We start from the raw sequence: 19,031 nt of genomic DNA, 5'->3' as shown, positions 1-19,031 counted from the left end.
CAAGGCCCCAGAACCAGACTCTTCAGCCCTGGAGCCCCGGACCAGCCCCGGAACCCCAGATCCAGGGACCGACCCACGGGCTCAAGGTAGGTAAGTATCAGTATGTGTGGGCTGTGGAGGTATTAAACGTTTATTTTTCTGGGTGTCAGTGTGTGTTTTATTTAACTATTTCTTGTACTGTGGAACTACAAGTGCCAGCGGGCCCTTTAATGCCCCGCATGCTGGGACTTGTGGTTCTCCAAGTCCCAGCATGCGGGGTAGGCTTGCTGGGACTCATAGTTCTACAGTATAAGACAATAGTTTTTATTCTTTTTTTACACTTTTCATCAGCCCGATGCCCACCGCCCAGGGGCATCGGGGACAGCCCCGGACTTTCAGCATGGGCTTCTTTGGGGGGGTCCCCACTTCCCCAGGACCCCTGCCAATGCTGACCAGCCAGGGGGATAATGCTTTGGCCGCGGGACCTTATATAATAAGTGTCCCCCGGCTGTGGCATTACCCTGCTGGCTGGTTGGTTCTGGTGCTGGTTCTTGAAATGCGGGGGACCCCTAGTCATTTTGTCCCCCGTATTTTGGGAACCAGCGCCGGACCTTGAGTCTGGTGCTGGTTTGATTAAATCAAGGGGACCCCTATTTGTCGGGGACCGTGATTTTATGTCACCAGCACCGGCTCAATGAGCCCAGGGCTGGTTATGCTCTGGCGGGGGACCCCGCACAGTTTTTTTTTTCAGGACTAAAGAAATCGCATCAAATCGCACCTATTTGCACTATTTGGGCCGTTTTTCACATCTCATTAAATATGCGAAAAACGGCCCAATCTTGCGATTTTCAAAAGTGCGATTAGGTGCGATTTTACTGCATCCCATAGAATGTCACCCACAGTATCTAAAATAGTACACAGAAGGGTTCCCAGAATATTGTATATGTTAAATCACAGATATTAATTTCTAATCAAACTGTCCTGAATTGCTAGATTTTGAATAGATCTTAGAATTCTATTGTTTCTTCTCCTGTCTTAAATCTAGCTCCAGCTTGATAGCAAATACACCAACCAGACGTGTGGGCTTTGTGGAGATCTCAATGAGCAGAGCACTTTAACTAAAGATGGTGAGGATTCCTTATATTTTTGCTTTCTGAAGATTGCATAAGATATTTGCTGCAAAAAATTGTGATAAGACGACAATGATTTTATGAGAGTACATCATATACCAGTGGTCTCCAACCTTTTTTGGGACGTGAGTTACTCGCAAAAAATAAACCGCCTGAAGAGCTACTAAAAAAAAAAAAAAACATAAAAAGCTGTATAATAACCAAAAAATGCCCTTTACACATTATGCACAACACCGCAATGCCCCAGACACAATATGCCACACACTGCAATGTCCACACATACCTCCCAACACTGGATGCAGAGGAGAATGGACATCTGCACCTGGTGAAGGCACGCGCGCGAAATTAGGGGGGGTGACCTACAACTGTGGTATACCTGCGAGGCCACGTCCCCTATTTTTTTCTGCTATGGGGGCATGGCCAGTGCTCTGAGAGCTGTTGAGCTGTCTCTGAATAGATGCTGTGCACATGTGCACACCTTCTATTAACCGCTGCACCACTGCAGGACACTGCTGGCTCCAGGTGGAATGCAGTACAGCCCCCAAAAATGCATTATGCTACACACCGCAATGCCCGACACATTATGCCACACACCACAATGCCCCTGACACAAGATTCCTCAAGCAATGTCCCACAGTAAGGCTTCTAATGCAGGAGAGGGGCTGGGAACAGAAGGCTAACAGGGGGTGTTGAGCAAGAGGTAGAGATGCTGGGGGCATGAGAAAGAGGTAAGGTGCAGGAGGAGAGGTGCTGGCATGAGGCTTACGTGAGGTTTTTCGGGGCAGAAGGCAGAGGTGAGGTGCTGGGGACAGGAGGCCAAGGTGAGGTGCTGGGGGCAGGAGGCAGAGGCAAGGTGCTGGGGGCAGGAGGTAAAGGTAAGGTGTTGGGGGCATGAGGCAGAGGTGAGGTGCTGGGGGCAGGAGGCAGATGTGAGGTGCTGGGGGCAGGGGGCAAATGTGAGGTGCTGGGGGCGGGAGGCAGCGGTGCTGGGGGCAGGAGGCAGAGGTGAGGTGCTGGGGGCAGAATCCAGAGGTGAAGTGCAGGAAGCAGAGGTGAGGTGCTGGTGGCAGAGGTAAGGTGTTGGGGGATGCAGTTTTGAAGGTGGAGGGGAGCTGATCATTGGAGGAGTAGAGGGGAGCAAGATCAGCTCCCCCTTACAGCATGAGTAGCCATGCAGTACAAAGGTAGGGGGCGGGGCCTCCCTGTCAGATGCTAGAGGTCAAATATGACTTCTAGCACATCAGAGTGTGCGGGCGAAGGAGGCGACAGCAGGAGAAGGAGTGCATGGGAAGGAGGCGGCAGCAGGGGAAGGCAGCAGCGACAGCAGATGGACCTGGTGGAGAGCAGTGTCAGCTACCGGTAGCTCGGGAGCGATGGGTTGGCGACCACTGTCATATACAGTACATACCACATCTGTACATAGCTGTCTAGCACTGCTTAGGCTTGGGCCATACATTGCGGCCTAGTGGGAGCTGTATGGCCACAAGGAGGCTGTGTGGGACTCACAGCCACACAGCATGAACGCATACATTGCTACGTATGTGTTCTTCCATAAATCCATTTGTCCCACATGCTGCGATAGGATTCGGTGGCTGCAGCCCCATCACTAATGTGTGGGCCATTCCATAGGAGCATGTGCAACCCATATGTCCAAGCGGATGCGGCGACTTGTGTCACCGGCCCATTCACACATATTAGTGCGAAAGGGGGGCATGTGGCCACTGACTGTAGTCATGCCGTTGGGAATGCCCAACATTTCATGGGCTACCCCATGAAAATGCTGGGCATTCCCATGGTGTCTTAGATCTGCAGCATCCCTGTATGGGAAGAGGGTGGGCATCTGACATCTGGTTAAGTCTGCTGCCCACCCTCTTCCCATACAGGGATGCCGCAGATCTAAGACACCAGAGAAGTGTTTTACATCTGCAGGCACTACAGAAATCATTTGATGATATTGTCCCTGCACGCAATCTGCGAAAGGATTGTTATGAAAAACATCCATTCATAAGCGTGCAGGGACATTTGCGGTGCATGCGGTGGGCAGGTGTTCATGCGGGTGGCATTGACCTCCTTTATGTGCTATATCCAGGTTTTTCTGTTAGACGGTTCTAGATTATACATTTTTGTTTGTATAATTTCATTAAACTGAGGCTTTATGAATCATATTTGATGACCAGTGCGTAGTTTGTATGGCCAGTTCAAATCATAAACATATCTGAATAGATTGAAAAGACTCTAAACCAAAAATATTTTTCCCTTCCCAGGATTTCCACTTACGGAGACAGAGTTTGGAAATAGTCAAAAAATGGATGGTCCAAATGAAGATTGTGCAGATGTAGAACCTCCAGTTTGGAAGATATGCTCTTTTAATAGTGTAACTATACAATTTAATTTAGGTGTTCATCAAAAGCAATGACATTTATTATAACAAAAATTAAAATAGAATCTCATATACAGCATACCTCCCAACTGTCATGATTACAGCGGGACAGTCCCGATTTCCGGGTCCTGTCCCGCTGTCCCACCCGCGGCAGGCATTGTCCCGCTGCGGGGGGTCTCAGTTGGGAGACCCCACAATCTAATAGAATAGACGCTGTGCGCACGCGCACAGCGTCTATTCTCGTATGAAAATGAGGTTGCGGCTAATTAGCATAAGCCACACCCTAATTTGCATACGCCCGACCCCTTTTTGCGAGTGTCCCTATTTCTTCAGCACGAAAGTTGGGAGGTATGTATTCAGTAGTATTTTATTTTATGTCTGGTGTTACTGATAATCTGGAATGGGCTATGTTATTTGCTAAAGACCAAACTGCATTATTTAAAACTATCATATCTGAAATTGATATTGTGAATTTTACACATTAAAAGAATTTTGCTGTGCGAGAGCCTCAAAATATCCGTTAAAAATACCAGCATCTCTCACAGCGACTGTTCCTTTTTTGAGGGGCAATATTTAACTAAACTTCAATCAATTGACTTGTATTGTATTTATTTATACTAAAAGAACAATCACTGTAAGTGATTATGGCATTTTTAAAGGATATTTGGTACTCTTTACCTAGATGGGCTCCCGTCGCGGGCATCGCGGGTACATTTATGTGTGGCCGCGACGCGACCGACGCGATGCCCGCGATTTCCCATTGAAACCAATGTTAAACATGGAAATCGTGTCGGTCGCGTCGCGGCCGGCCATAAATGTACCCGCGATGCCCGCGACGCGATGCTCCCGATTTCCCATAGGAATCAATGTTAAAAGGCGCGATGGACCCGATTTTACTGTTCAATGGCTCAATCCACCCGATTTGGCCATAGGAATCAATGTTTAATGGGCCACAGAGCCCATTAACCCTTAAATGTCCCCCCAAATTTTTAACGCCACCCCACGATCCACGCCAACCCGAAGCGTGGCGAGCGCAGCGAGCCCGCGAGGGGCGGCGGTACGCGTCCTCCGACCTTTTCATGCCCTACTATCCACTAGGGCGTGGTGTGAGAATATAATAGTGTGGCGAGCGCAGCGAGCCACCGAGCCCGAAGCGTGGCGAGCGCAGCGAGCCCCGCGAGGGGACGCGAATACCTTCACAGTTATGTGCGTCCCCTCGCGGGCTTCACAGGTGTCCGTGGCGAGGCGGACGCGAAGCCTGTGAAGCCCGCGAGGGGACGCGTCTACCTGTGAAGGTATCCGCGTCCCCTCGCGGGGCTCGCTGCGCTCGCCACGCTTCGGGCTCGGTGGCTCGCTGCGCTCGCCACACTATTATATTCTCACACCACGCCCTAGTGGATAGTAGGGCATGAAAAGGTCGGAGGACGCGTACCGCCGCCCCTCGCGGGCTCGCTGCGCTCGCCACGCTTCGGGTTGGCATGGATCGTGGGGTGGCGTTAAAAATTTGGGGGGGCATTTAAGGGTTAATTTGGCCTATTTGGCCCCAAATCGGGTCCATTGAGGCATTGAACAGTAAAATCGGTCAATCTGCCGTTTTAACATTGTTCCCTATGGGAAAATCGCGGTGATCGCGGTCATCGCGGCCATCCCGATTTACCCGCGATGCCCGCGATGACCGCGATCACCGCGATTTTTACCCACGACGACCGCGATTTCAATCGCTGGCGCCCAACTAAGTAAAGAGTACCGGATATTTTAATAATCGCTCACAGCCATGTTGGCACTCAAAGAGTTAATGTAAAAAGATGGGATGTGGGTTGCAGTGGCAGGACAAGGGGGGTTAGGAAGGAGTAGAGCAGTCAGGGGGAGGTTAGGATAGACTGGACTGGAGCATGAGAGGGTGTTGGGAAGGGACGAACAACAGAGTTGGGGGTTGGGTTGGATAGTGGGAGGAATGGCAAAGTGGGCAGTGGTGGACTTAAGGACCTTCTAATAGTAATAATACTAGCAACCTCAGTAGTGTGATTGCTGTACTTGGCTAGAACAATGGAACTCAAGATATGTTAATGAAGAGAGGGATCTACGATAATGAAGTGTCCCTCCTTTAGTTTGCTCTTCATAGTAATTTGTTATATCACACAGCTGTGGAGAGCTTTCTGCCTCAAAAAGACATAAAGTACATAGCCATATATACACTTCCTGTAAAATTCACCTAGCAAAAATTAATAAATAATACATGAAACCTAACTTGACATAATACAATATACTCATACACTGGGCCAGATGCACTGAGCTTCAAAAGTGATAAAATGGAGAGTGAAAAACAATCAACCGATCAGCTCCTGCCTGCCATTTTTCTACACAGTATGTAACATGACAGTTAGCAGCTGATTGGTTGGTTGTTTATCACTCTCCATTTTACCACTTTTTGAAGCTTGATACATCTGGGGCGAAATTTAATAGGGTGCGTTTTTTTTATTTTTGCGTTTTTTTTTCTCGCAAAAACGGCCGTTTTCGGACATTTCCCGAAAATCGAATATTTTATATGTTGCGCTTTTCGGAAAAGGTGCGATTTTTAGTTAGACTAAAAATCGCATCCAGATGTTTTCCCATTAAAAAGTATAGAACTCGCATATTTAAAGGTTACTAAAAATCGCAAAAAAAATAGACCAGGTTCTGACTGGCGATTTTGTCAGAAACATGCACAGATCATTGAGATCTGTGCATGGTTCTGTTGTAAAAAAATAGTAAAAACAAAAAAAAATTAAAAACGGCGTGCGGTTCCCCCTACTGAGCATAACCAGCCCCGGGCTCAAAAAGCCGGTGCCGGTATCATAAAATCAGAGGGACAAACAAATAGGGGTTCCCTTGATTTAATGAAACCAGCACCAGGCTCAAGGGCCGGTCCTGGTTCCCAAAATACGGGGGACAAAATTACTAGGGGTCCCCCGTATTTTAAGAACCAGCACCAGACCCAACCAGCCAGCAGGGTAATGCCACAGCCGGGGGACACTTATTATATAAGGTCGAGAAAGTCGGCTCCTGATTGGCCGCTAGGCGGGCAATAGAATCATTCTGAGGAGAGGCGCGGAAGATGAACATCTCTGCGCCTCTCCAGTCTGTGAGCAGGTACCAGCCGGGAGCAGCGCGTCTGCCGGAGAAGATGCCGAGGTCGTCGCCGGGGACCAGGTGAGTAGGATTTCCTTCCTCAGGTACCCCTTTTGGATTACTTCGGATCCTGGACCCCGGAGACATCAGCCCTGGAGCCCAGGACCCCGGACCAGCCCCGGAACCAGGACCAAGGTCCCGGAACTGGACTCTTCAGCCCAGGAGCCCCGGACCCAGGGACCGACCTACGGGCTCAAGGTAGGTAAGTATCAGTATGTGTGGGCTGTGGATGTATTAAACTTTTTTTCTGGGTGTCAGTGTGTGTTTTATTTAACTATTTTTTGTACTGTGGAACTAAAAGTGCCAGCGGGCCCTTTAATGCCCCGCATGCTGGGACTTGTGGTTCTCCAAGTCCCAGCATGCGGGGTAGGCTTGCTGGGACTCATAGTTCTACAGTATAAGACAATAGTTTTTATTCTTTTTTTTTTTACACTTTTCATCAGCCCGATGCTCACCACCCAGGGGCATCGGGGACAGCCCCGGACTTTCAGCATGGGCTGGTAAGTCCTGGAGGGGGGGACCCCTTCATTGGGGGGGTCCCCACTTCCCCAGGACCCCTGCCCATGCTGACCAGCCACGGGGATAATGCTTTGGCCGCGGGACCTTATATAATAAGTGTCCCCCAGCTGTGGCATTACCCTGCTGGCTGGTTGGGTCTGGTGCTGGTTCTTAAAATACGGGGGACCCCTAGTCATTTTGTCCCCCATATTTTGGGAACCAGGACCGGCCTTTAGCCTGGTGCTGGTTTTATAAAATCCACAGAACCCCGACTTGGTTGTTCCTGTGATTTTATGAAACCAGGACCGGCTCTTTCAGCCCAGGGCTGGTTATGCTCAGGAGGGGGACCCCACGCAGTTTTTTTCCCGTTTTTTTTTTTACACAAAATCGCATGTTTTAAAATGCGCACATTTTCATGACTGAAAATGCGCACATTTTAATTAGTAAAAATCACCCTAAATCGCACCCTATCGCACTTTTTTGCTGCAAATTCGCATCTCATTACATATGCGAATTATCTTGAAAAAAATGCACATTTTTAATGTTTGATTTGGTGCGATTTTTTTCTTGCGATAAAAATCCCACCCTATTACATTTCGCCCCTGGTCTTTAATCTGCCATTCAGCACAGCCAGTCACAGCCTAGTATCCAGCACAGTTAATTACTGCCTGGTACTCAGCAAAGTTAGTCCTGGCTAGGCATCCAATATCATCAGCCCGGTATCCACTTTATACAGTTCTAGCCTGATATCCAGCCTTCCCAATTCTCATCTGCAGTTAAGTCCACCGACATTGGATTCCTTCTTTCAATTAAATTACCAGCTGCAGCTCAAAGTTCAGACAGCTTGGAAAAGGGGAAGTTTAAGTATAGTGAAAAAAGGAAATATTAGGTGCTCTGTCAAATGCTGCTGATAAGGGCGTTTTCAGTCCCCGAATGTCACTAATACCCCTTTTCACATGACAAATGCTGGGTCGCACCCGGGATTTTGGCATGGGTCCGTCCTGTGAGTGACCCAACATTTGCAATGTTTATTTCTCACAGCGACTCGACTTATTGCTGGGTCACTGACGTCATCCAGGGGGCGGGGCAGAGAGGGGGGGAGGGAGTACGCAGTACTGATGTGACGCTGCTGCATCCTCCATAGAAGCGAACGGGACCCAGGTCACTCTGCCTAGCAACTCGGGTCTGACCTGGGAAAATCACTGCTTTTATCCCTGGTCACATTGCTGGGTTGATGGACCCGGGATATTCAACATGGCTCTTTCACACCGTACGCCAACCGGGGGCGACCTGGCAGCAACCGGGGATCGACCTGGGTTGTTTGTGCGGTGTGAAAGGGACATAAATTACAAAGAAAATGGAACCAGCACATTTAATAGATGGTTATAACAATAATAATTTGATGGACAGTTGTAATAAAATTGTACACATTTGTTAAAATAGGAGTTTAAAAGATTTATAAAAACACAAGTAATTCATGTGAGAGGTACTGTCACTTTAAGCAAGAAATAGACAAATTATTGTTTAGACTAACTTTAGAAGGTGGCAGGAGAGTAAAGCTGGGTACACATATATACAATCCCTGTTTTCTTGCGACCGTTCGACCGACCAGACGCGTCGGACCGTCCACAAACACCTGCCGATATGCGTGTACACACCTGTACAATTTTACTTGCAACGTCCGATGTACTCCCGTCCAAACAAAAAGATTGTACCACCGTACACACTCTCTCGATTTGGGCTATTGACATGATAGATATAAACAAAATTACCATAATGGGGTGGGTTAAGGGCATACCAAATCAAAGAGGCCTGAGGACAGAACCTAAACAAAAGTGATTTCATTTTTTACATCAGTACTGGCTGTGCAGAGAACAGCAGTCTATAAAGACGGGGTACACCTTGGGAGACACAACCAGTGTGCTAGTTATAACCTAAGCCATACCTCCAAACATGACCCTCTCCAGGAGGGACACAATGCTCTGCTCCTGCACTTTCTTTTTAATGTATGATTGCCAGCACCTGTGTTAAACAGGTTAATTGCTAAGAAAGGTGTTTCACCACAGGTGATGGCAATCATACATTAAGAGGAAAGTCCAGGAACAGAGCATTGTGTCCCTCCTGGAGAGGGTCATGTTGGGAGGTATGCCTAAGCGGGGATGAATTGGGTAATTCAGTACTCGAAAAGGATCTAGGAGTCCAAATAGACAACAAACTGGGGTGTAGTGCTCAATGTAATATAGCAACAAAAAAGGCCAACAAAATTCTCGCATGTATTAAAAGGGTCATGGAAACTAGGTATTCCAAAGTAATTATGCCTCTGTACAAATCATTGGTTAGACCGCACCTTGAATACGCAGTGCAGTTCTGGGCCCCGCACTATAAAAAGGACACCATAGAATTAGAAAAAATCCAAAAAAGAGCAACAAAGCTAATTAGGGGAATGGAGACTTTAAGCTACGTGGAAAGATTAAACAATTTGGGACTATTTACACTAGAGAAGAGACGTTTAAGGGGGGATATGCTCAACATGTATAAATATATTAGGGGCCAATATAAGGAACTGTCAATCACCCTTTTTTCTACTAGAAAGGAATCTAGGACATGAGGGCACAAGTTTACAGTAGAAGAAAAAAGATTTTGTTCATCTAGAAGAAAAAAATTCTTTACAGTCAGAGCAGTCAAACTTTGAGTGGTGTCGGCAGACACTATAAATACATTTAAAATAAGGTTGGATAAACATTTATTGGTTAAAATCATCCATGGGTACGAATAAGTAACATAATCGGTCTTAAAAATATCAGAACATACTATACAACAAGGGATAAGCTACTATAAACATAGGTTGAACTAGATGGACACAAGTCTTTATTCAGCCTCACCTACTATGTAACTATGTTACAGTCAGCCAGCAGGGTGACTAGGGACAGATACGGCAAACTGCTATACAGACAGGGAAAGCATCTACAGTCAGCCGGCAGGATGACTATGGACAGATACGGCAAACTGCTATAAAGATTGGGGAAAGCGTCTACAGTCAGCCGGCAGGGTGACTATGGACAGATACCGCAAACTGACTGTAGTCGCATACCCCGTCTTTATAGCAGTTTGCCGTATCTGTCCATAGTCACCCTGCCGGCTGACTGTAGTCGCGTACCCTGTCCTTATAGCAGCAGGCAGGGTGACTAGGGACAGATACGACGACCTGCTATAAAGATTGGGTGCATGTGTATTATGATTATTTCTTTAAATATACATGGGGAGAGGTGAACACTTCTTGTGCTGTAGGAGAGATCATGCAGCTACGGAACGCCCACATGGGCGTTCCAGCTTTGGCAGTATAACAGCCAGCATATCGATCGAACGTGCATACACTGCACTTTTGTTCCGATATGGGCCCGTCCTGTCGGATGAATATTAAACAGCACTGAACCTTCGACCGACCGAGTATGGATGGACAAGACCATTTTTGGCCATTTATCGATCGTACAGAGGGAGTCGGGACAGCTTACACACCTATACAATCTGGACGGCCGTTTGTCCCAGAACGGTAGAACAGCCCGACGATTGTATATATGTGTACCCAGCTTAAGGACAGCTTTCTTTCTGCTATATACATTCTATTATATTGTTTATATATTACTATTGAATGGTGTTACTCTTTAATTAAATTTGTTTTTAAGTACTGAAGCACTGCATTCAAATAACTGTCTATTGTCACCTTATTTTGATATATTTAGACACTATGTGAGTCTTTGTTAACAAGCTCGAATTTTTCAAGCTGTAATGAAATTACTCAAGTTCAGCCATATATTGATGCATGCCAAAAAGACGTATGTCAATGTGAAGAGCCTGATAAGGTTACCTGTGTTTGTGCTACTGTCGCTGAGTATTCCCACCAGTGTATTCTGCATAGAGGAATCCCTGATAATTGGCGAACTCCAGAACTTTGCCGTAAGTTTACACTTGATTATTTGATGAAGTATATGATGGACTTCTTTATATATTTATTTTTATTTATTTATTAACAGTTTCTTATATAGCGCAGCATATTCCGTTGCGCTTTACAATAGGAGACAATGATACAAAAAACTGGGTATTTACAGACTGTCAAAGGTATGAGGGCCCTGCTCACAAGTTTACTATCTATAAGGAAATAGGCATTGATACAAAAGGATATACTAATGTTAATGCAACAAAGATATTCTTTATTGCATTAATTCCACCAGAATGCATAGGTTCCTGGTGTGCTGTATAATACAGTGACCAAGTAGTTTGGCCATGGGTCAGGAGGATGAAAAATGTGAAATAGAAGAGAGTGGATATGTGTGGACTGTACAGTGAGAATGTGATTAGATAGGAATGGTATATAAAGGTTGAGTGGCTGGTTCTGGAATTTGATAAGCTTGCCTGAAGAGGTGAGTTTTAGGGAGACTGAATGAGAGTCTTATTGTACTTGGGAGGGCATTCCAGAGAGTGGGTGCAGCTCGAAAAGTAATGAGTGTGGATGAGAGACTTAATTCTTATGAGGAGCGTAGATGTTGGGTTGTAAGACATTTTGAGATAAGAGAAGATATGTATGTTGGTGTAGGTTGGTTTATGGCTTTGTGTGTAAGTAAAATAATTTTGTATTGAATATGGTAGAATACAGGTAACCAATAAAGAGACTGACAGAGTAGCTTTGCAGACGATGAACGTCTGGCTAGAAATATTAGCCTTGCAGCTGCATTCATGATGGACTGTAGTGGTGAGAGTCTGTATTGGGGAAGGCCAATAAGGAGACTATTGCAATTATCAATGCGTGAGATGATGAGAGCATGGATTAGAGTTTTTGCAGTGTCTTGTGTAATGTAAGGGCGAGTTTTGAACATGTTTTTAGGTGCATGTGACATGATTTCGAGGCATATTGAATGTGGGGAACAAAGAAAAGTTGAGAGTCAAGGATAACACCTAGGCAGCAAGCTAGAGTGGTAGTAGTGATTGTCATATTCTCAACAGCGATAGAGATATCTGGTTGGTAACTCCTATTTATTGGTGGAAATAAAATTAATTCTGTTTTAGAAATATTAAGTTTGAGGTGGCGATATGACATAAAGGATTAAACAGCAGAAAGGCATTCAAAGACAAAGCCCAATACAGATGGGGACAGGTCTGGGTAGGATAGGTAGAGCTGAGTATCATCCACATACAGATGATACTGAAATCCAAAGGAGCTGATTAGATTACCAAGAGATGAGGTATAGATTGAGAAAAGCAGAGGACCTAAGACTGAACACTGAGGTACTCCTGCTGAAAGAGGTAGCGAAGAGGAGACAGAATCAGATAAACGAACACTAAAGGAGCGGTTAGATAGGTAGGATGAGAACCAAGATAAGGGCTGTGTCTTTAAGACCTATGGATGCATTTGAGCGCCCTGGGGAATATGAAAGTGTTTGCATAGGGGGTTTGCTCATGCCCATATTTGGGCAGACCTACACTCAACCAGGGTACCGAATTTGGCATGCTAAGAGCGAGTCTGAATCACCCCTATGCATGTAATTAATCTACTGGACGATATAGCACGTGTGTGTGACTTTTGGCTTCACAGAGTAAACTTTAATTACTTTTTTTTTTTTTTTTTCCCTTTTAGCCAAATCTTGTCCACCCAACTTGGAATACAGAGAGTGCAGCTCACCTTGTATTAATACCTGTTCCAACCCGTACGCCGAATATTTGTGTGATGAACATTGCGTGGAAGGCTGCTTCTGTACGGAAGGTTAGTGGATTCTCCTAGTATATAGAGTGGAGCAATGCTCCATGGGACTTGTAGTCTTATTAGTATGATTATCCCAGTTGTGTACGGCGCTTTGTCATTGGAGAAAGTGTGCTATATTAACAGGAAAGGGAGGCTATGTCCACACTATGCTGCATTGAACCTTGAGAAAGACCCATGAGAGGGATTAGAACGTGTGGCTTATTAGAAGCTACGTGGTGAGGACCTGCTTTGACATTTTTTTTGCCAGATATTTATCAAAATCAGAGACTTGGACCAGAGCCAGTACCCAGGTCTTGCACTGAACCAAGCACTTTTTGAACTGATTGCTATCCGTTCACACTCTCTGTCATTTTACTGCACTGCCTTTATCCTGCCCACGGATGTGTGGACTTTTTTTTTTGTTATGCATTCATGTTATTGATTTTATGTATATGTGTGATTAAACTGGCAGTACTTCACTCTATACATTCTTCATTGTTTTATGTTCCCTGTGAAATTATTGATGTATTGAGGGCCTTCATTACAAATGAACATACCAGCACTGGCTAAGTAAAAAAAAATCAATTTTTTACTACTTTCTAAAGAAGAACACAATAGTAGCACTAAATAATTATACAAATTTTGCATGTTTGCATCGAAAGTTTTAAAAAATGTAAAAACTTCCAGTTATTTCTAATTAGTCAACTCATCACAAAGTTTAATTGTCTATTACTATATATTTTATAGGCTTAATCTTTGATGATGTCAGCGGCAATGGTTGTATACCGATTGAGGAATGTGCCTGTAGCTACAATGGTAATACGTATAAACCCGAAGAAACATATATTACTGCATGCAGGAATTGGTAAGTAAAATTACTGACATTTTTGACATTTGCAGAGCTAGTGTCACAGGAGCTTTTAGATCCAGTGGCATCACTAGCTGGGTGCGGGGCGCGTGTGTCACCCTCAAAGAGTCATTTCTGTTTACAGCTCATGCTTCAGTGGAAGATGGAACTGCACAAGCTTTCCTTGTTCAAAGACGTGCGCCATAGAGGGAGGGTCACACATTACTACCTTCGATCAGTTACGGTATGATGTTTATGGAGACTGTTCTTATGTCATTTCCAAGGTGAGACATTCGTAGTACTGGCTTTTCTTTCCATTAGTCTATAATTGCAACTTTTAGTTATGGAAAATACATAATTATATGTACAGTATGGAGGTGATTCTGACCTATTCACTCCTCCGTGTGTTCGCACGGGGGGAGCAATGTTCTGCTTCTGAGCATTACCATTTATGCACATGTGGCGGTTGTTTAGTCACTGGCCTATACTTATGGAGAACTGTGGGCAATGGGCGGCGGGCACTGGCTGCACCCTTGGGAATGCTCAGCGCTTCATGGGCGTTCCCATGCTAATGGTGCTATGATGTGGGTGCCGGGGACTGACAGCTGAAATTACCAGATGTCAACTGTCCACCCTGTTCACGTAGCAGGGGGCCTCAAATCTAAGTGACCAGATACTGAATGTGAACGCTTAAGAAATTGTTCGATGGTTGGCGACCATCAAATCATTTTGGCCCGCACGCTAGGCTGCGAATGGATGTTTATGCAAAACAACCATTCAACTACCCGCCCCCTGTGCAAGCAAGGTGTTTGTGCAGGCAGCAGGCAGCGTTTAGTTGAATCGCAAAGCTGCGAAATTTGCAGCTTTATGGGTCAACCAGAATGACCCACTATGTGTATTGCATAGAATTAGGTATAAATAATAAATTAGATAATAGTCAAAAAAGAAACGGGTACTATTATATCTTTGTTCAATTTTAGGTAATATCGTAATTTTATATTATTTAATTTTTACATGTATATAGGCATGCATTTTGTTGATAGTTTTGCTGATCCCTAATCAAAAATGCAGTAATCTATGAAATCCAGATATTAAACACAAATACTGTATCCGGAGCCCTGCAAACTCTCAAACATCGCTGAATATATATATTTATATAGCAGCCTCCCGGGAGCGGGAAATGGGATTGAGAGAATGGTACATCATCCTGTACCATTCTCTCAATTCACTCGTCTAAGACGAAATTGCAGCAAACTGGAAGATTTCAATGAACAATCATTGACTTTATCAGGACGTTTTGTAGAAAAAGGGTATGATCCAATAAAAATTGAAGATGCACGCCAACGAGCAGGGGCCAGAAGAAGAGAGGAGATCTTGAACAAACCTCCTAGAACTAATGATAAGACCTCAATACAGCCCAAAAGACCTTTTATCACCCAATATACCAAAGAAAATAACACCATAAAGAAAATTCTGACAAAACATTGGGATATTTTACTCAAGGATCAAATCCTAGGACCTCATCTTCCACCAAAACCCGACATAGTTTTTAGACGAGCTAACAACTTGAAGAGCATCCTTGCACCGAGCAAATTAAAAACCGTCAGAGCAAAAGAGAAAGTGACCTTCCTAGAAAAAATCAAAAGATGCAATCCCTGTAATAAGTGCATTTGTTGTAAATTTGTAGAGAAGAAGCCATTCAAGTGCACTATTGATTCAAGAGAATTTACTGCAAACTCTGCCACCACATGCAACTCCACATATGTTGTATATAGAATCACATGCGAATGCGGAAAGACATATGTGGGAAAAACAAAACGTCAATTAAAAATCCGTATCCAGGAACATATCCGGAATATCAAACATAAAATTCTTACGCATAGTCTTCCTCGCCACTTTTTAGAAAATCATAATTCTACAGTTAACACGCACAATTTCTCTTTTACCGTTCTGGAACAAATCCTGGAAAACCCCAGAGGAGGCGATAGGGATCTTACCCTATCCAAAAGGGAAACCTTTTGGATCTATTCACTCAATTCTTTACACCCTTTTGGCCTTAATGAAAATGTTGATATTGTCTCTTTCTTGGGATGATTACACTATTCTTGCACAGTTTTGTACTGTAATAATTCCTTTTCCTCACATCTACTATCAGTACTATCTTAGTATTGGGAATCTAAAAACCTTTGTCTATAAGCACATTTGCACAAATTATATGTTCCATGTAACACTTGAATATACCACTGTTTTTCACACAATATGCAAATTCACGTATAGATTGCCACTATCTTTGTTAAATATGGTGTTATGCACTCTGACATATGTAACAATAGCTATGAATTATATTTACATTATGTCTACAGGTCTTAGTATAAACTGTCATTCATTTTGGATTATGATTGATAGTTGATTTTCATATGTATCGTATTATGAGGTCTATTTATAGATCTACATTTTGTCACCATTATGTTAATTGTATTAAGTCTATATTGGCAAATCAATTCTATCTATGATGCCTAATGAATTATTAATGAAGAGACGAACTGGTTACATATCTATTTCATGTGTATTGTGCTATCACTTAGTAATACATGTATTTAATTTTAAACTAGGATGTCTTAATGAATTGTGAATGCAGAGGCAATCCAGTTACACATCCCTTTGAATTATTCATATAATAATGTATCTTCCACTGCTGTAAAATGACGTTTTCAATTTCAATTCAATTATATTTTTATTATTTATATTTATTTTTATATTTAGTTTTATTTTATTTTTATTTTTACAATTCTTATCGTCAGTTAATAATATAGGTCACTCCCCATAATGATACATTTAAGGGATGCCACCGTATGGCATCCCTTAAATGGCTAGGCATACGGTGGCATCCCTTAAATGTATCATTATTGACCACGTACCCGTCTCTATACGGGGCGGGGACCGTGCACTCAAACTGCTGAGAAAAGAGGCCAGTTGGATTCAGCGTTTGGGGACGCTGGCACCCTTGTGGCCTGAATGAGGCACCAGGACTACATTGCTTTCTTTGAATATATGCATCGTGTAACTGTTTTTTATGTTCCGTGTAGCTTGAATTCATTGCATTAATATTGTTATTATTTGTATCTTATTGCCCTACTGCATGTACCTTTGCTACACTGTTGTTGTATATTTTTTCTGTGTGTTTTCTGTTGTCATGGAGATGCGTGAGCGTAGTGAGCGGCGCCTTGACGTATCCACAGATCCGTGATGCCGTGCTTGTAGTCATGGCCACGGGGACGCGTGTGACGTCATTGGGCAGCGCGAACCTGATTTCCCGCCATCACCGCGATGTATCACTGGTGGGGGTATGTATATAAATGTATGTGTTTTCATTCTGTTTTATATATCCTGATGACGAGACATTAAATAAAGAGTCTCGAAACGTTGATGATACACCCGCTTCGAGTGTGATTTGTTTCTTCCGAGTCCCGCCCACACATCGTTCTATATATATATATATGTACATTGGAATCCGCACACAATTCACTGGTTCATCACGGTTGTGCTCACTCCAAGGCACAAGACCACCACATAGAATTTTGAAAGGAGGGCACTCACCAATTTGCGGATAAAACTTCTATTTATTCAATTCATTAAAATATTGAACCTCAGATAGTCGTCAATGTTTCGGTCCGCATTTCAGACCTTCTTCAAGACAGACATTACAGCAGCAAGAGATCTTACTCCAACAGAGACCTAATTTACACTGGTCCCATGGTGAACTTATATACCCACCCAAACAGGAAGTGCCATCCAAAAACCAATAGAAATTCACTCAATTGTAATTTGCTTATACATAGAGATAGGCTAACTCCAGACTTATCCCAGACTTATCTGTATATATATGCATCTAGAGACATAGAGGATACAAATTATCATAACAAATATTCAAAAGGAACCCCCACTGACACCGGGTATATAATATGTATATAATATCGGCATGGTTTCCAACTCCGTGGAACGCACCGCCATCTTGTTTCCGCCACATGCTATTGGCTTAATTCAGAATAAATGGCCAAATACATTAATGTACCTGCATTTCCAGTAAGCAGGCTAGATGTGCGTCCAAACACTGTCCCCCCATTCGGCATCACCCGACAGTGCCGCCGGACCGATCATCCGTGCGGCACCGTTCAGAACTCCACAGTAGCGCGTCATCCGGATGTGACGCGTCTGATGTATATCCGGTCATCTAAGGGGCACAGCGCTAGGCTTGCGTTTCATTACCTAGCAACGGTGTGTGATCAGGAAGTGGAACACGCGTTGTGAATTTGTCTACCAATGTTTGCATATATCCACCATTAAGCTCAATATTATTTTACAAGGGCGGGTATTAGATTCACCATGGGCGCAGCTGTACATTTGTGTTGGACTAGTTCAATAAAGACAGACAGGTACTTATGTAATATCTGGACTCCCGTTTTTCTTATGAGACCGCGTCCCCTCGCGGGGCTCGCTGCGCTCACCGCGCTTTGGGCACGGTGGCTCGCTGCGCTCGCCACACTATATAAAATCAACTGCATGCGTAGTTGGATAGTAGGGGTATGAAAAAATGGGGTGCATTTAACATGGGAGTCCAGATAATACATAAGTACCGACAGACATTACACAAATACACAAACGACATAGAGTCCACCCATGGGTATATTAACCCATAAATTGTATTTCTGTTCCAGAAGGGAAATTTTTATTTACCATCTCTGCTCCACTGTGTCTACCCAAAAAAAGGGACGAATATAATCTTCCAATGATGGGACTACTGAAGTTTAGTGTACTTAACGTGTTCAAACCAATGTAGATAATGTCCACACATATAGGTAATGTCACTATCAAAAGATGTAGTCCAATATCATAGGAATACACTATAGGGAATATGCTCATTGAGCTCCCTTGGTGAACAAGTGTCCAGTTGCTGTATCCATTTCAATTCTCTTTGTTTCAGGAGTTTCTCACGATCGCCCCCACGTATTGGAGCGGGTATATGATCGATGATCATACTTTTAAGACTTGCAGTCGAATGTCCCTTTATAAAGAAATGGCTTATCTGAGCCTTTTTTCTCGAACGCCTCTCTTATCGAGCGTCTATGGTTCGCCATTCTTTCTCCAAAGGTTCTAGTTGTGAGGCCGACATAGTAAAAGCCACATGGGCATAACAAGAAGTAGATGATGTAGGTAGACTGGCAAGAAACTCTGTGCTGTATTGTAATTCTCTGGTTGGTATGCGGATGTGCAAACGTCGATCCCACCAGCATTGAT

Source organism: Crinia signifera, chromosome 11 (assembly GCF_055691185.1).
Source record: "Crinia signifera chromosome 11, ASM5569118v1, whole genome shotgun sequence".
In the NCBI taxonomy this organism is placed as follows: domain Eukaryota; kingdom Metazoa; phylum Chordata; class Amphibia; order Anura; family Myobatrachidae; genus Crinia; species Crinia signifera.
Note: the sequence above shows the minus strand (reverse complement) of the source record.